General features: G+C 44.4%; 1 non-coding gene across 1 annotated transcript; it reads left to right on the top strand.

The window, feature by feature from the left end:
- The first annotated feature begins 1,879 nt into the window (after positions 1–1,879).
- On the top strand, positions 1,880–1,953 carry trnat-ugu (transfer RNA threonine (anticodon UGU)). Its single transcript has one exon. It is a non-coding gene; the product is annotated as a tRNA-Thr (tRNA).
- The last annotated feature ends 15,564 nt before the right edge of the window (positions 1,954–17,517 follow it).

Genomic DNA, 17,517 nt, shown 5'->3' with positions numbered 1-17,517 from the left:
TTCTCAAGCCCTCTCATAAGTTCCTCACCTTCCGATGTATCCCATATGTGTGCAGCCATATTGTCCCAAATAAGCAATTTGAATCAGATGCACAGGAAGACCCTGCGGTATCTCATTCAACTGAAGAGACATTCTGTGGCCCAGGCTTCACACAATCCACCTAAAATCTCCACCATCCGAGCAGGTAGGTCACCAGGAGCTGCCTGATCTTGTTCACTGCAGTCCCTGCTGCTGTTTGCTGCCTATATTTACAGACTTTTATCTCATTCTCATCACCATTTTCTCCAATATATTCAGGGGGCATCAGCAGAGAAAATATACACCAAGCGTGGCAAGTGCAAGGAATTGTTTATTTACGTCATTATGTCATGCACATAATATACAAATACATTACATGTGTGAATCATTTCTTGAGCACTTTTATACCAGATGTGTCTGAATAAATGGAACCCCGTCACAATAAACACTGTCACCTTTCAATGTTTAACGGAGAGGTTTGACGGCCTGATGTGTGTGATTCCCACATTAATGTGTTTCTACAAAGTTCGGAGAAAGACGGAGATATGAATAATTTGCAGGGAAATCTTTAAGCATATCTCCATGTTTCTCACTGACAAAGTTCTGCAAACACATGGATTCAGAAAGAACCTGAGTGCAAAATCAACAAAAATAAACACAGCCAGAGAGACTTGCAATAACCTGTAGCTCAGGGAAAGTACATGATGTTATGGAAGTGATTTAGAATTTTTTTTTGTGAAATTCTTTTTGAGGAATTCATCGTCAAACTTAATAAATGTCAGACCAGTTCTTTTTCAAGAGGGTACTGAAAGTATTAATTTGGCAACTATGTTTACTGGTTGTCACATGACTCAAGTTAAATGTCGAACAGAAACCCTGGTAACAGGGGGAAATGTGGACAGAGAAGTCAGTTGCGCCTCTTGATTGGACAAACCCGGCAGCAGCAGCACTCACCGAAGAGGGCAGAAAAATCACAAGCTTTTATTTGTCGCAGTCATTGTGTTTTACCTTCTGGAGTGAGCAGCTGATAAAGTTAGCCTGAAGAAGTGTCAAGGAAGGAGAGAAGATCACAACCCACGTTGTTTTGCAGCAAATCTTTAAAAGACCCTGAGAACTTCACTGTGTCAATTCATCTCTTCACCTGTCTTTGAAGAAAGCCTGCTAAAATTAATTCTCAACACTGCCTCTAAAAAACTGTTCTAAAAGACCCTAGTGACCTGTCTACGCATACTCAGAAGTTAGACTGTTTGCCAGTTTTGGAACAACATATCTCATCTGCTGTTTTCTTCAGGAATGAACAAGTAATCAGCCCAAGTGTTGTTTTTGTCTTTAACAGAACTCAGAATTGAAAAAAATAATTCTTTTTTTTTCAGTTAACCGGTGTATGTGTGTGTGCGTGTGTGGGGCTGTGGTAAGAAAGGGGCTTTAAATGTTGGTTAAGGTAAAAAGGGAACTTTTAAAATTTCTACCTGTGTCTTTATGCTTTATTTCATGACTAGTTAAAACTTGTTCTGTAATAAACTGATAATTTTGCTGTTCATTAAAGAAACCTGGTCAGTGTCTTCTATTCTGGGAAGAATAGAGTATATGATTGACTGTTTCAGGAAGTGGGAAAAGTTAAAATATATGTTGTGACCTGTGGAGAAGTGGGATGAGAATATATAGAAGGGTCTGAAGAAGGGTCATTGACCTGAAACGTTAACTCTGCTTCTCTCTCCACAGATGCTGCCAGACCTGATGAGTATTTCCAGCGTTTCTTGTTTTTATTTGAGATTTCCTGCATCTGCTGTATTTTGCTTTGATATTGATATTATATGAGAATAAATAGTGCACTCCTCTGATTTTAATTATAACAACATCTGGCTCTGTAGCTTAGTTGGTTAAAGCACCTGTCTTGTAAACAGAAGATCCTGGGTTCAATTCCCAGCAGAGCCTTGTTTCTCATTTGTGATGGATAAGTTACCTTGTCAATCACTTCCATCTGTGTCTTCTGAACTTTAAGTGAGAATTCAAATTATGTGATGAATTTTCGTCACAAGAGAAAACAGCCTTTGTGAAGGATGTGAGTTTGGAATGGCTGTTCCTCCTTGGACAGAAATTCAGTGCTGATATTTCAAAGGCAACTTCTTTGATACAAATTTGTTCACAGTTGCATTCAACCTGGAAAACAGCTCGACATTAATGTCACTGAAGGAAAGTGTGACTGCGTTGTATGTTTCAGAGTGTTTGTGTTGTTATGTGTTGCTTGTGACTGAGACTGGGACATGACGCAAGTGGGAGGGTTTATCTGAGGTTTGGAATATTTGTCAGTCAGGAACAAGAAAAATCAAAGGAACCAAATAAGAAAACCTATGTCTCATGTGGTTACTGAGAAACAGTGAGGAGATATTAAACTTTGTTCTTTTCAATACAGCAGTGTGAACATTGACCTTTCCTGCCTTTTATAAACAGTATTTGAAGTGTCTCGGTAACAATGTTCAGTGTTGATGAGAGTGGGGTCTGGGTGAGCAGCTGCTGAGTGTGACAGGGTCAGGACTGGATGCAGGAAGTTCTCTGACAGTCTCTCTCTCTCTCTCTCTCGCTGATGGGTTTGAGTTGATTTTCAACTGGCAGCTGTTGGTGTTTCGATAAATCAAGTTCCCTCCACCCATTTTTTTGGACAGACAGTGTAGTATAAGGATGTAAAGGGTTAATGCTGAAGACATTGGGATCAATCACTCCCACTGTCAAAGTGATGATGTAACAGTCACATGAGATGAGGTTTGGGAGGAGAGAGCAGCACCAAGGATGCTAGCTCAGGAGGCTTGATGAGTGTGTATATAGTATTGTGTAAATTAGAAAAGAGTTCTTAGTTCTTTCAGCAGGAAATGTGTCCCGAAAATATCGAGAAACTCACAATTTTATTATTCAGGAGTCGGAACACAAATATTAATTCCAAGTGACCGTTCTGGGTTCATTTAACAAAAAAAGGTAGAGAATAATATTACTCACTGATTGAAATCCCCCAGTGAGGAGACAGTTAAACAGGTGATCTGTTGGGGCATCCTTCGATCCAAGGTTTCTGCAGCATTTAATCTCCCTTTTTGGTGAAATTCTCTGTTATATGCAACTTTTTTTTTATCCAGCTTTGAGGGGCAAGTGAAAAAACTGAAAAAAGTGAGCAGTTCCATCCTTTCTTTTCTTCCTTCTTCCCTTCAGTTTCGCTTTTCTGTCTCAGATCAATATAGTGATGAGAATCCCAATTTAATCTGTTGTTTCTGGTGTTTTATCCATTCCAATCAGAATTCAACATTCCAATCAAATCTATTTGTTATTCCACAGTGTCTCTCCATGTGTTTTATTCTGTTGTATTCTCTCACAGTCTGTTTGATGATCAATGTTACATCTCACTCTCTGTTCTGGTGAAGATCAGAAGCAGTGATATCTGTTTACACCATCCACCAAGTCGGCCTGAAGATGTGCCTCGCCGATCATGTGGAGTTAGGAACATAGGAACATAGGAGCAGGAGTCGGCCATCGAGCCTGCCCCACCATTCAATATGATCATGGCTGATCATCCACTTCAATGCCCTTTTCCCCACACTTTCCTCATATTCCCTTATGTCATTTGTATTTAGAAATCTGTCAATCTCTGCTTTAAACATACTCAACAACTGAGCTTCCACAGCCATCTGGGGTACAGAATTCCAAAGATTCACAACCCTCCGAGTAAAGAAATTTCTCCTCATCTCTGTCCTAAGGAGCTTCCCCCTTATTTTGAAATTGAGCCCCTGGTTCTCGACTCCCCATCCAGATGAAACATCTTAGCTGCATCTACCCTGACTGTCCTTTAAGTATTTTGTAGGTTTCAATGAGATCACCTCTCATTCTTCAAAACTCTAGAGAATACAGCCCCAGTTTCCCCAATCTCTCTTCATAGAACAGTCCCACCATCCCAGGAACAAGTCTGATGAACCTTCGTTGAACTCCCTCCATGGCAATAATATCCTTCCTAAGGTAAGGAGACCAAAACTGCACACAGTACTCCAAGTGCGGTCTAACCAAGGTTCTATACAATTGAAGCAAGAATTCACTGCTCCTGTACTCAAATCCTCTTGTGATAAAGGCTAACATACTATTAGCCTTCCTAATTGCTTGCTGCATCTGCATGTTAGCTGTCAGTGACTTATTGACATGGATACCCAGATCACCCTTATATTCTATACCTCAGCTAATAAAGGAAAGGATTCCATATACCTGCTGAACCACCTTATTGACCTGTCCTGCTACCTTCAGGGATCTGTGGTCATTCACTCCAACGTCCCTCACTTCCTCTGCACCGTTCAGTGTTCTCCCATTAATTGTGTATTCCTTTGCCTTTTTTGACCTCCCAAATGCATCACCTCACCCTTGTCCAATTTGAATTCCATTTACCACTTCTCTGCCCACCTGACCAGTCTATTGATATCTTCCTGCAGTGTACAGCTATCCTCCTCCCTATCAACAACACGGACAATTTCTGTGTCATCTGCAAATATCTTGATTGTGCCCTCTACATTCATGTCCATATCATTAAGATATGCCACAAAAAGCAGGCGACCTAGTTCTGAGCCCTGTGGAACACCACTGGAAACAGTCCTCCAGTTGCAAAAACACCTGTAACCAATTCCTTTTTGTTTCCTACCACTGAACCAATTTTGTGTCCAGCTTGCTACATTCCCCTGGATCCCATGTGCTTTTATTTTTTTTAACCAGTTTGCCATGTGGGACCTTGTCAAAAGTCTTGCTAAAATCCATGTAGATCAGATCAACTGCACTATCCTCATCAATCCTCATTGTTACTTCTTCAAAAACATTCAATCAAGATAGTCAGACAGGAGCTTCCCTGAACAAATCCATGCTGATGATACTTGATTAATCTGTGCCTTTCTAAGTGACAGTTTATCCTGTCTCTCAGAATTAATTCCAATAATTCGCCCACTATTGAGGTTAGGCTGACTGGCCTTTAATTATTCGGTCGATCACTCGCTTCCTTTTTCAACAATGGTGCAATGTTAGCAATAAAAACAAAAAGTGCTGGACATACACAGCAGGTCTGGCAGCATCTGTGGAAAGAGAAACAAAGTTAACATTTCAGGTCAGTGACCTTTCATCAGAACAGAAACGTTAACTTTGCTTCTCTCTCCACAGTTGCTGCCAGATCTGCTGTGTATTTCCAATGCAACTAGTTTTTATTATAGATTTGCAGCATCTGCAGAATTTTGCTTTTATTGCAGTGTTACGAGACCTCCAATCCTCTGACATCACACCCGTATCCAGTGAGGGATTGGAAACTGATGGTCAGACCTTCCACTATTTCCTCCCTGACTTCTTTTAACAGCCTGGGGTACATTTCATCCTGCCCTGATGATTTATCCACTTTCAAGGATGCTAATCCCATTTATACTTCTTCTCTCCCTCAGTTTATCATGTCCAATACTTCACACTCCTTCTCCTTAATTACAATATCTGCATCACCCCCTCATTTGCGAAGACAGTAAAATATTCATTAATAAACATACCAACATCTTCCACACTGACACATAGGTTACATTTTTAGGTCTTTGATGGGCCCTACTCTTTCCTCAGTTGCCTCTGACTGCAATGTATTGATGAAACATCTTTGGATTTGTTTTGATTTTGCTTGTCAATATTCTTTCATGATCTCTGTTTGTTCTTCATCGCTACTCCCAAATACCTCTAGTCATGACAAAACACAACTTATCAGAAGGGGAATTTGAACCCACCCCTGCAGAGAGAATTGTGATCTGAATGAACCGTCTCAGACTGCTCGACCATCCTGACCACCCCATGTGTATGTTTAATGCTGACGAAATTATCTATTCATTGTGAAAGTATTTGTGAGATTGTGGAAATGTCTGGAAGAGGAAAGACCAACGGGAAAGCTCGGTCCAAGGCCAAGTCTCGCTCCTCCCGGGCTGGACTGCAGTTCCCGGTGGGCCGTGTTCACAGGCTCCTGAGAAAGGGTAACTATGCTGAGCGTGTGGGTGCCAGAGCCCAGGTCTATCTGGCTGCTGTTCTCGAGTATCTGACCGCTGAAATCCTCGAGCTGGGCGGTAACGCAGCCCGGGACAACAAGAAGACCTGCATCATCCCCAGACACCTACAGCTGGCCGTCCTCAATGATGAGGAGCTCAACAAGCTGCTGGGAGGTGTGACCATTGTTCAGGGTAGGGTGCTGCCTAATATCCAGGCCGTGTTGCTGCCCAAGGAAACCAGCGCTCCGGGCACCAAAACCAAGTCAATCTGCCAGAATTTTTTCAAATACTCAAAGGCTCTTTTCAGAGCCACCCACAGTATCTGAAAGGGCTGATTACTGTCTGAAGTCTGCTGTACCCACACCTCTGTCTATCCCTCTTCATTTGGAACAACCAATGCTATCTTCCATTCCTTTCACCATTATGTGTTTAACTAGCTTCTCCTTATAGTCAGTCCAATATCAATGTACTAATGAAATGATCTGTGTCAGTGCTGGCAATTTCCATAGAATCATAGAAAAATTAGGGCACAGAAGGAGCCCATTCAGCCCATCGCGTTTGCTCTGGCCGAAAAAACTAGCCACCCAATCTATTCCCACCTTCCAGCACCTGATCCGTAGACTTGCAGGTTACAGCACTTCAGGTGCATGTCCAGGTATTTTTAAATGAGTTGAGGGTTTCTGCCTCCACCACCATTCCTGGCAGCGAATTCCAGACACCCACCACCCTCTGGGTAAAAACGTTTCCCCTCATGTCCCCTCTAATCCTTCTACCAATCACCTTAAATCTGTGCCCCCTGGTAACTGACCTCCACACCAGGGGAAACAGGTCCTTACTGTCCACTCTGTCTAGGCACCTCATAATTTTGTACACCTCATTCAAGTCACCCCTCAGACTCCTCTGTTCTAAGGAAAACAACCCGAGTTGCTCCAATATTTGCTCATAGCTGCAACTTTCAAGCCCTGGCAACGTTCTTGTAAATCCCCTCTGTACTCTCTCCAGAGCAATTATGTCCTTTCTATAATGTGGTGACCAGAACTGTACGCAATACTCCAGCTGTGGCCGAACCGCCGTTTTATGCAGTTCTAGCACGACATCCCTGCTTTTCTATTCTATACCTTGGCCAATAAAGGAAAGCATTCCATATGCCTTCTTCACCACTCTAGCTACCTGTCCTGCCACTTTCAGGGACCTGTGGACATGCACTCCAAAGTCTCTCACTTCTTCTACCCCTCTCAATATCTTCCCGTTTATTGTGTATTCCCTTGCTTTGTTTGCCCTCCCCAAATGCATTACCTCACACTTCTCCAGATTGAATTCCATTTGCCACTTTTCCGCCCATTCAACCAATCCATTCATATCATTCTGAAGTCTACAGCTATCCTCCTCACTATCAATTACACGGCCAATTTTTGTGTCATCAGCAAATTTCCCAATCATACCTCCCACATTTAATTCCAAATCATTAATATATACCACAAACAGCAAGGGACCCAACACTGAGCCCTGTGGAATGCCACTGAAAACTGCTTTCCATTCGCAAAAACATCCGTCGATAACTATCCTTTGTTTCCTGTCACTGAGTCAATTTTGGATCCAACCTGCCACATTCCCCTGTATTCCATGGGCTTTCATTTTACTGACCAGTCTGCCATGTGGGTCCTTATTAAAATCCATGTAGACCACATCCACCACACTATCCTCATCAATGTTCCTTGTTACTTCCTCAAAAAACTCAATCAAGTTAGTGAGACATGACCTTCCCTTAACAAATCCATGCTGACTATCCCTGATTAATCCATGCCTTTCTAAGTGGCAGTTTATCCTGTCCCTCAGAATTGATTCTAATAATTTACCCACCACCGAGGTCAGACTGACCGGCCTATAATTATTTGGCCTATCCCTCACATCCTTTTTAAATAATAGTACAACATTCGCAGAGCTCCAATCCTCCGGCACCTCCCCCATATCCAGTGAGGATTTGAAGATGATCCTCAGCGCATCCACTATTTCCTCCCCGGCTTCCTTTAACAACCTTAGATGCAAACCATCCGGCCCTGGTGATTTATTCATTTTGAAGGATGTCAGACCCTCTAGTACTTCCACTCTCATTATGCTTATCGTATCTAATATTTCACACTCCTCTTCTTTGTCTGCATCATCCCTCTCCTTTGTGAAGGCAGAGACAAAAACTCATTAAGAACCCCACACACATCTTCTGCATCCACTCATACGTTCCCTTGTACATCTCTGATAGGCCGTACCCTTTCCTTAGTTATCCTCTTGCTCTTAATGTACTGATAGAACATCTTTGGGGTTTCCTTCAAGTAGTTGTATCCAGTCCACATCCACCAAGTCACCTCTCAGTTTTGTAAAATTTGCCTTCCCCCAATTTAGAACTTTTACTTCTGTTGTATCTTTGTCCTTTTACATGATTATGCCAAAACTAATTGCAGCATGGTCACTAGGGGTGGTGGTGGTGTAGTGGTCTTGTCAGTGGACTTGTCAGTGGATTAGTAACCCAGACACCTAGGGTATTGCTCAGGGGACGTGGGTTCAACTCCCACCATTGAAATTTAAATCCAAATAATAAATCTGCAATTAAAAAGCAAGTCTAATGATGGCCATGAAACCATTGTTGATAGTTGTAAAAACCCATCTGGTTTACTAATGCCCTTTAGGGAAGGAAATCTGCTGTTCTTGTCTGGCCTGCATGCGACTGCAGACCCACAGCAATGTGGTTGACTCTTACATGCCCTCTGAAATGGCCGAGCGAGCCACTCAGTTGAAACTAAACACTACGAAGTCATTAAAAAGGAATGAAAGCAGACGGACCACCCGGCGTCGACCTGGGCACCAGAAATGACAATGGCAAACCCAGCGCTGTCGACCCTGCAAAGTCCTCCTTAGTAACATCTGGTGGCTTGTGTTAAGTTGGGAGAGCAACAGCCTGACATAGTCATACTCACAGAATCATACCTTACAGGCAATGTCGCAGACACTGCCATCACCATCCCTGGGTATGTCCTGTCCCACGGGCAGGACAGACTCACCAGAGGTGTCAGTACAGTAGACAGGGAATTGCCCTGGAAGTCCTCAACATCGACTCTGGACCCCATGAGGTCTCATGGCATCAGATCAAACAATGGACAAGGAAACCTCCTGCTGATTACCACCTACTGCCCTCCCTCAGCTGATGAGTCAGTACTCCTCCATGTTGAACAGCACTTGGAGGAAGCACTGAGGGTGGCAAGAGCACAGAATGTACTCTGGGTGGGGGACTTCAATGTCCATCACCAAGAGTGGCTCGGGATCATCTCTACTGGCCGAATCCTAAAGGACATATCTGCTAGTGCTGCTTGATGGCAATGTTGATGACACCTTCCATCACTTTAGGCCCCATCAGTCTACTCTCAATCATCAGTAAAATGATAGAAGGTACCATCAAGCGGCACTCGCTAAGCAATAACCTGCATCAGTGACACTCAGTTTGGGTTCTGCCAGGGCCACTCAGCTCCTGACCTCATGACAGCCTTGGTTCAAACATGGACAAAAGAGGTGAAGTGTGAGTGATTGCCTTTGACATCAAGGCAGTATTTGACCGAGTATGGCATCAAGGAGCCCGAGCAAAACTGAGGTCAATGGGAAAACCCTCCACTGGCTGGAGTCATACCTAGCGCAAAGGAAGATGGTTGTGGTTGTTGGAGGTCAATCATCTGAGCTCCAGGACATCACTGCAGGCGCTCCTCAGGGTAATGTCCTCAGCCCAACCATCTTCAGCTGCTTCATCAATGACCTTCCTTCAATCATAAGGTCAGAAGTGGGGATGTTCGCTGATGATTGCACAATGTTCAGCACCATTCATGACTCCTCAGATACTGAAGCAGTCCGTGTAGAAATGCAGCAAGACATGGACAATATCCAGGCTTGGGCTGATAAGTGGCAACTAACATTCGGGCCGCACAAGTGCCAGGCAATGACCATCACCAACAAGAGAGAATCGAACTAACTCCCCTTGACATTCAATGGCATTACCATTGCTGAATCCCCCACTATCAACATCCTAGGGGCACCATTGACCAGAAGCTGAACTGGAGTAGCCATATAAATACCGTGGCTACAAGAGCAGGTCAGAGGCGAGGAATCCTGAGGCGAGTAACCCACCTCCTGACTCCCCAAAGCCTGTCCACCATCTACAAGGCACAAGTCAGGAGTGTGTTGGAATAGTCTCCACTTGCCTGGATAGGTGCAGCTCCAACAACACTCAAGAAGCTCAACACCATCCAGGACAAAGCAGCCCACTTGATTGGCACCCCATCTACAAACATTCACTCCCTCCACCACCGACGCACAGTTTCAGCAGTGTGTACCATCTACAAGATGCACTGCAGCAATGCACCAAGGCTCCTTGAACAGCACCTTCCAAACCTGTGACCTCTACCAACTAGAAGTACAAGGGCAGAAAATGCATGGGAACACCACCACCTGCAAGTTCCCCACCAGGACACACACCATCCTGACTTGGAACTATTTCGCTGATCCTTCACTGTCACTGGGTCAAAATCCTGGAACTCCATTCTGAATAGCACTGTGGATGCACCTACCCCAAATGGACTGCAGCAGTTCAAGAAGGCAGCTCACCACCACCTTCCCAAGGGCAATTAGGGATGGGTAATAAATGCTGACCTGGCCAGCGATGCCCAAAATCCCATGAATGAATAAAAAAAAGCTATCTCCAAAATGGTCACCCACTGCTACTTGCCCAGCTTCATTACTGAAGACTCGCTCTAGAATTGTGCCTCCTCTCATTGGGCTTGTGATGTGCTGGCTATTAAAGTTCTCTTGAATGCAGTTCAGGAATTTTGTGCCCTCTGTGCCCTTCACACTGTTTGTATCCCAGTTGATATTGGGATAGTTGAAATCCCCAACTATTATTTCCCTATAGTTTTGCACTCAGCAATTTGCCTACATATTTGTTCTTCTATCTCTCTCTCACTATTTGGGGGTCTACAGTACACTCCTAGTAGTGTGGCTGCCCCTTTTTTATTTCTGAGCTCCACCCATATGGCCTCATTTGATGATTCATTTAACATATAATCCCTCCTCAAAGCTGTATGCCTTCCTTAACTAATAATGCTACACTCCCACCTTTTTTATCCCTATGCCACATGAAAACTCTATATCCAGAGATGTTGAGCTGCCATTCTTGCCCTCTTGAAGCCAAGTTTCCCTTATTGCAATGATATTGTGTTACCATGTGTGGGCACAATGGCGCAGTGGTTAGCACCACAGCTCCAGGAACCCGGGTTCGATTCTGGGTACTGCCTGTGTGGAGTTTGCAAGTTCTCCCTGTGGGTTTTCGTCGGGTGCTCCGGTTTCCTCCCACAGCCAAAGACTTGCAGGTTGATAGGTAAATTGGCCATTGTAAATTGCACCTAGTGTAAGTAGGTGGTAGGGAATATGGGATTACTGTAGGGTTAGTATGAATGGGTGGTTGTTGGTCAGCACAGACTCAGTGGGCCAAAGGGCCTGTTTCAGTGCTGTATCTCTAAATAAAAATAAAAAGTGTGATGTTACTTTATCAGCGCAGGCTTGGAGGGCTGAATGGCCTGTTCCTGTGCTGTATTGTTCTATGTGTCTATCTGTGCCCTCATCTCATCAGCTTTATTTACTATATGAATATACATACAAGTATAAAAATTAGGAGCAGGAGTAGGCCATTCGACCCCTAGACCCTGCTTCCCCATTCAGTAAGTTCATGGCTGAACTGATTACTGCACATTCCCGCCCACCCCCGATAACCTTTCACCCCTTTGCTTATCAAGAATCGATGTCCCTCTGCCTTAAAAATATTCAAAGTCTCTGCTTCCACCGCCTATTGAGGAAGAGAGTTCCAAAAACTCACCACCCTCTGAGGGAAAAAAATTCTCCTCATCTCTGTCTTAAATGGGTGACCCCTTATTTTTTAACAGTGACCCCGAATTCCAGATTCTCCCACAAGGGGAAACATCCTTTCCACATCCACCCTGTCAAGACTCCTCAGGATCTGATATGTTTCAATCAAGTTGCCTCTTTAAATAAATAAATATCCTTTAACACTGCCAAATTCCTCTGCTGCACACTTTTTAAACTTTGCTTCTTCTGTCTTTCAGAGTCATTCGCTAATTTTCTGCCTCCCGTTCCCTGCCCTGAAATTGCCCTGTCTGAAACTGCCCTCAGGTTCCCATCAAGCTGCCAAATTAGTTTAAACAATCCCCAACAGCACCTGCAAGGATATTCATCCTGGTCCTGTTCAGGTGTAGACCGTTCGACTTATATAGGTCCTACCTTCCCCAGAACTGGTCCCAATGCCCCAGAAATCGGAAGCCCTCCTTCCTGCACCATCTCTCCAGCCATGCATTCATCTGGTGTATTCTCCTATTTCTATACTCACTAGCATGTGGCCTTGGGAGTAATTTGGAGATTACTACCTTTGAGGTCCTGTTTGTTAATCTCTTTCCTAACTCCCTAAACTCAGCCTGAAGGATCTCATCCCTCTTTCTTCCTATATCGTTGGTACCAATGTGGACCACGACCTCTGGCTGTGCATCCTTGCCCTCCAGAATGCTCTGTAGCCACTCAGTGATATCCATGATCCTTGCACCAAGGAGGAAACCTGGTTTGCGAGCACTGAAATACCTATCTGTTCCCCGAACTATACAATCCCCTACCAGTATTGCTCGCTTGTATTTTCTCCTCCCTCCCTGCACAGCTGAGCCACGCATGGAGTTCTGGTCATGACTCTCACTGCACTCTCCAGAGGAACCCTCTCTCCCATCAGTACTCAGAACTGAATACCAGTTAGAAAGTGGGATGCCCTCCAGGGACTCCTGCACTACCTGCCTTGACCTTCTTGTCTGTCTGGCAAACTCCCAATCCCTCTCAGCGTGTGCTCTCTTCAACTCCGAGGTGACAACCTGCTGAAAAGTCCTATCCACGTAGTTCTCTGCCTTGCGGATGCACAACACTGACTCCAGTTGCTGCTCGAGTTCTGAAACCTGGAGCTCAAGCTTCTGCAGCTGGTGACACTTCCTGCAGATGTGTTTGTCAAGGACACATGGTGCATCCATGACTTCCCACATACCACAGGAGGCACATTCCACTTGGCCGAGCTGCCCTGCCATTACTTAGCTTTACAAACTCATTATTGCTCATGTAATAAGTGTAATAAGTAGATTAATTTACCAGTTACTCACCAATCAGCTTCTTCCCCTGTACCATGGAGGCTGAAAAAGCAGAAAAGAAAAGAGACCAAAGAGCACCTCCTTCCCCTAGTCAGTGAAGTCCCTCACACATCAACTCACAGCTTTACACTCTGTCCAAACAGCACTTTCTAATTACTAATTATTAGAAATTACACTAACTAAAACATTAGTAACCTGACCAATTACAAGGTAGCTATTTGAGGGTTTTTAAACAAAGAGCTTTTTCCCCTATCCTGATTTCAGGTCCCACTCTGGACACTTGCTTTTGATTCCAGGACACTGAGGGCGGGGTGCTGCCGAATATCCAGGCCGTGTTGCTGCCCAAGAAAACCAGCGCTCCGGGCACCAAAACCAAGTCAATCTGCCAGGATTTTATCAAATACCCAAAGGCTCTTTTCAGATCCACCCACAGTATCTGAAAGGGCTGATTACTGTCTGAAGTCTGCTCTACCCACACCTCTGTCTATCCCTCTTCATCTAGAACAACCAGCGTCATCTTCCATTCCTTTCACCATCATGTGTTTAACTCGCTTCTCCTTATAGACAGTCAGATATCAATGTAATAATGAAATGGTCTGTGTCAGTGCTGGCCATTTCCCTGTCCTGATTTCAGACCCCACTCTGGACACTTGTTTCCCATTCCAGGACCTTCTTGTATTAATATTCAGCACCACCTGTCAGTCAGAAACTTGTCTCAATGAACTGATCCTTTCACTGAACTTCCAACTGCTGCTGTCTATTTCTAGAGGGAAAGAGCTGCTCACTGTGTAAGGATGTGAGGGGAATGTAACCCGGCTGCTGGTGAGAAGGTCCCGTCTTCTCAATCAAAAGCCTTTTATTTTACTACAGTGATTCCCAGATTCCCAGCTGGTCCGTTGAGGATTTTGTTTTCACAGAAATATCTTGTTAAATACAAATCTGATTCCAACATGTCAGTAACAGGACAGAATGGGAACCTTTTAAAAGGATGAAGCAACTATTTCAGTGGCTTCTCACTGTCCCCCTGAAGCCTGTGTGAAGGGGAATTACCAATAGTCTGTAATTTATTACTTCCACACCGAGTTTGAGTTATTTTTCACGTGAAAGATTGCTGAACGGAGTCTTTTCCTGTCAGTTACGGATGAGAAGTTGACAAAAATTGGCAAAATAAAGCTGTTCATAAAATAGCGCCAGCAATTTGAGTCGGTAAAAGCAGAATTGTGTTTTAAAAGCGTTTTTTTAAATCGTGATGGGAAAATAGATTTTTATGTACTTTTCCAGTCGATCACTTCTTTTCCACAGTGAAATTGGCAGCTTTCACGAATTCAAATATTCTGCCAGGTTGACAGGTTCAGCCAATGATTTGCTGTATTTTGTGCTTCGAGGTTCTCCGATTGGATCATTCATTTTATCTAATGGCCGTGTGGCCTAATGGATAAGGCGTTTGACTTCAGTGTATTTTATGAGGTTATCGGAAGATTGTAGGTTCGAGTTCTGCCACGGTCATTTTGGCCCAAAGGGGTTATGCAGGGCTTTGGGGATCGAGTCAGGGACTGAACAGATTGGAAACCCGACATGGACTTGATGGGGCGAATGGCCTCCTCATGTGGAAAGAGATGCAGTGGTTTTTGTCGAGGTTCATCCCAAGCAGCTCTGTAACACAGGAGTCTGTGCTCTACGGGCTGTTCCCAGGGACGCACACCGAGACAAACATCAACTGCTGCTGGAGGACTATCAATTCGGTGAAAGACGCCCTTTGGTCTGCCCGAAACTTGCTGGTCTTCCAGCGCAAAGAGTTGTCCACCACCGAATGTTGCAGACTGGCACATTCCAAGGTCCAGGACTACGTGCTGAGGGACACACTAAAGCTTGGGGCAGCCGCAGCAAAGGCTCAATGGGGAAAGACCACAGTGTAAGGACCCCCACCAAGCTGAACTGAGGGGCTGGATCCATGGGAAACCCCTCGGACTGTATTGTTGATATTTTCATTTGCTGTAAATGTGAAACTGTAATTGGCATGACAATAGTGAAATGGAAGGGTTGTGAAGAACCTTATGATAGTATAGAAGGAAACTGATCTCCCTTGCAATGTTTGTATTTTTTGGTGCTGTTTGAAACTGTTTGGCAATGTAATTTTTGCAGATTTTTATGAATAAAGTATATTTTGGAAATAAAGAAAAAGTGCTGTCACTGACTTTATGAGAAGAGGGTGACCAATCAGAAGTGGGCTGGGGTTACAGCAGGTTCAAACTGCAGGAATTCCAGGTCCCTGAATGACTGAGCTGAAACTGATCAGTTTCACAAACCCTGTCAGTTTCACTGCAGGAAACACCGTCTCGGGGGAAATTACATCACAAATAATTCCATTTGACTAATTATTCAATTATAAAACAATGGGCAGATGTGAAGGTGCGATGTTACTTTTCACTGTGAGGGGAGAATCTGCCATCTGGGTAAATCAGCAACTTTATAACATCGTCTGTACATTTAGAAAAGAAACGATGAAAACTCCCCATAACCCTGGTGCGGTGGAAAGGCTCAATTCAGAGATTGGAATATAACGAGAGCACAACATAAATCATTAACTGTTATTTCCGGCATAAAACACACCCCAGCTCCCGTTCTCAGGTCACTGCTGTCCCTATGAGGCGGTGGGTGACTCTGAAAAGAGACTTTGTTTTGTGTTTGAGAGAAACGGTCGAGTTTTTTGACCGCCGAATCCACAGGGAGTGCAGCCCTGCCGTTTCAGAGCGGACACCACATGGTTACATCTTGCGCTTGACCTGCTCAGTGCAAGTGACCGCTTCACTGATGCTGCATTCTGCAGGAAAACCACAAAGATCCTCCCAGGCAGTGAAATTCATCTTCCCAGAATCTCCATACCAGATTGAAACAGAAAACATAGACAGAGAAAGTTCAAGAGAGTTACTTAGCATTAAAACCAATTAAATAAACCAATTCTGGAGAGATGATGTAGCTTTTTCAGAGAGATTGTGGGTGGCTCTTAAAAGAGCCGTTGTGTTTCGAGTGTTTTCACTACATGGTGGAGTTTTACTTGGAGTTGATGTACTTGGTCACTCACTTTGTCCCTTCTCACATTCCGAGCGCTTTGTTGGGTGGAAATGTTTCTTCAGGCAGTTTCAACAGCTCAGAGCCGACATTGAGTCAGAAACCAGAAATGGGAGTATGGGACACAGACAAGGAATTGAGGCTGAACCTTTATAAATCTCACTGGCTATAGGCCTCAGCTCGAGCATTGTGTCTAATTCCATGTTCCACACTTTAGCAGGAATGTCAAGGCCTCAGAGAGGGCACAGAGGAGATTTACTAGAATGGTATCAGAGATGCACGAATTCAGCTAATGTGGAAAGAATAGGGGTCTGGGGTGTGTGAAGCTGGGGTCCTTCTTCTTCGAGCAGAGATGTTAATGAGGTAGTTAATAGTTGTGTTCAACATTGTGAAGAGTTTTTATAAGAATAAAGAAGTTTGACTTAAATTAGACAGAGCCTTGGTGAGATCACACCTGGAGCACTGTGTACAGTTTTGGTTCCCCTTACCTAACGAAGGACATACTTGCCTTAAAGGAAGTGTAACAAAGTGTCACTCGATTGCTTCCTGGGATGAGGGAATTGTCCTATGAGAAGAGATTGAGTCGACAAGGCCGATATTCCTCGTACTCGGCCCTGTGGGACTGGGTCGGCCCGGACCTGCTGGAAGTATACGAGAGTATGCTCCTGGCCGGCAGCATGTCAGAATCCATGAGGAAAGGCATCATCACCCTCATTTACAAGCGGAAGGGGGAGAGGGCAGAAATCAGAAATTGGCGGCCCATCTCACTGCTTAATGTTGATTACAAGATTCTGTCCAAAGTCATAGCCAGTCGAGTCAAGTCTGCTCTGGAGTTGGTGATCCACCCTGACCAGACCTGTACTGTACCCGGCAGGAAGATCTCTGATAGTCTCGCGCTACTCAGGGATACGATCGCCTACATACGGGACAGGAGGGTGGACACCTGCCTCATCAGCCTGGACCAGGAGAAGGCTTTTGACAGGATATCGCACACCGACATGATGGACGTGCTTTCCAAAATGGGGTTTGGGGAGGGAATCTGCAATAGGATCCAACTGCTCGACACAAACATCAGTAGCGCAGTTTCAATCAACGGGTGGGAATCGGAAAGTTTCCCGATCAAATCTGGAGTCAGACAGGGCTGTCCTCTCTCCTCGGTCTTGTTTGTTTGCTGTATTGAACACTTTGCT

The sequence above is a fragment of the Heterodontus francisci genome, chromosome 35, assembly GCF_036365525.1.
Source record: "Heterodontus francisci isolate sHetFra1 chromosome 35, sHetFra1.hap1, whole genome shotgun sequence".
Taxonomy (NCBI): Eukaryota; Metazoa; Chordata; class Chondrichthyes; order Heterodontiformes; family Heterodontidae; genus Heterodontus; species Heterodontus francisci.
This window is presented reverse-complemented; position numbering and strand designations above follow the sequence as displayed.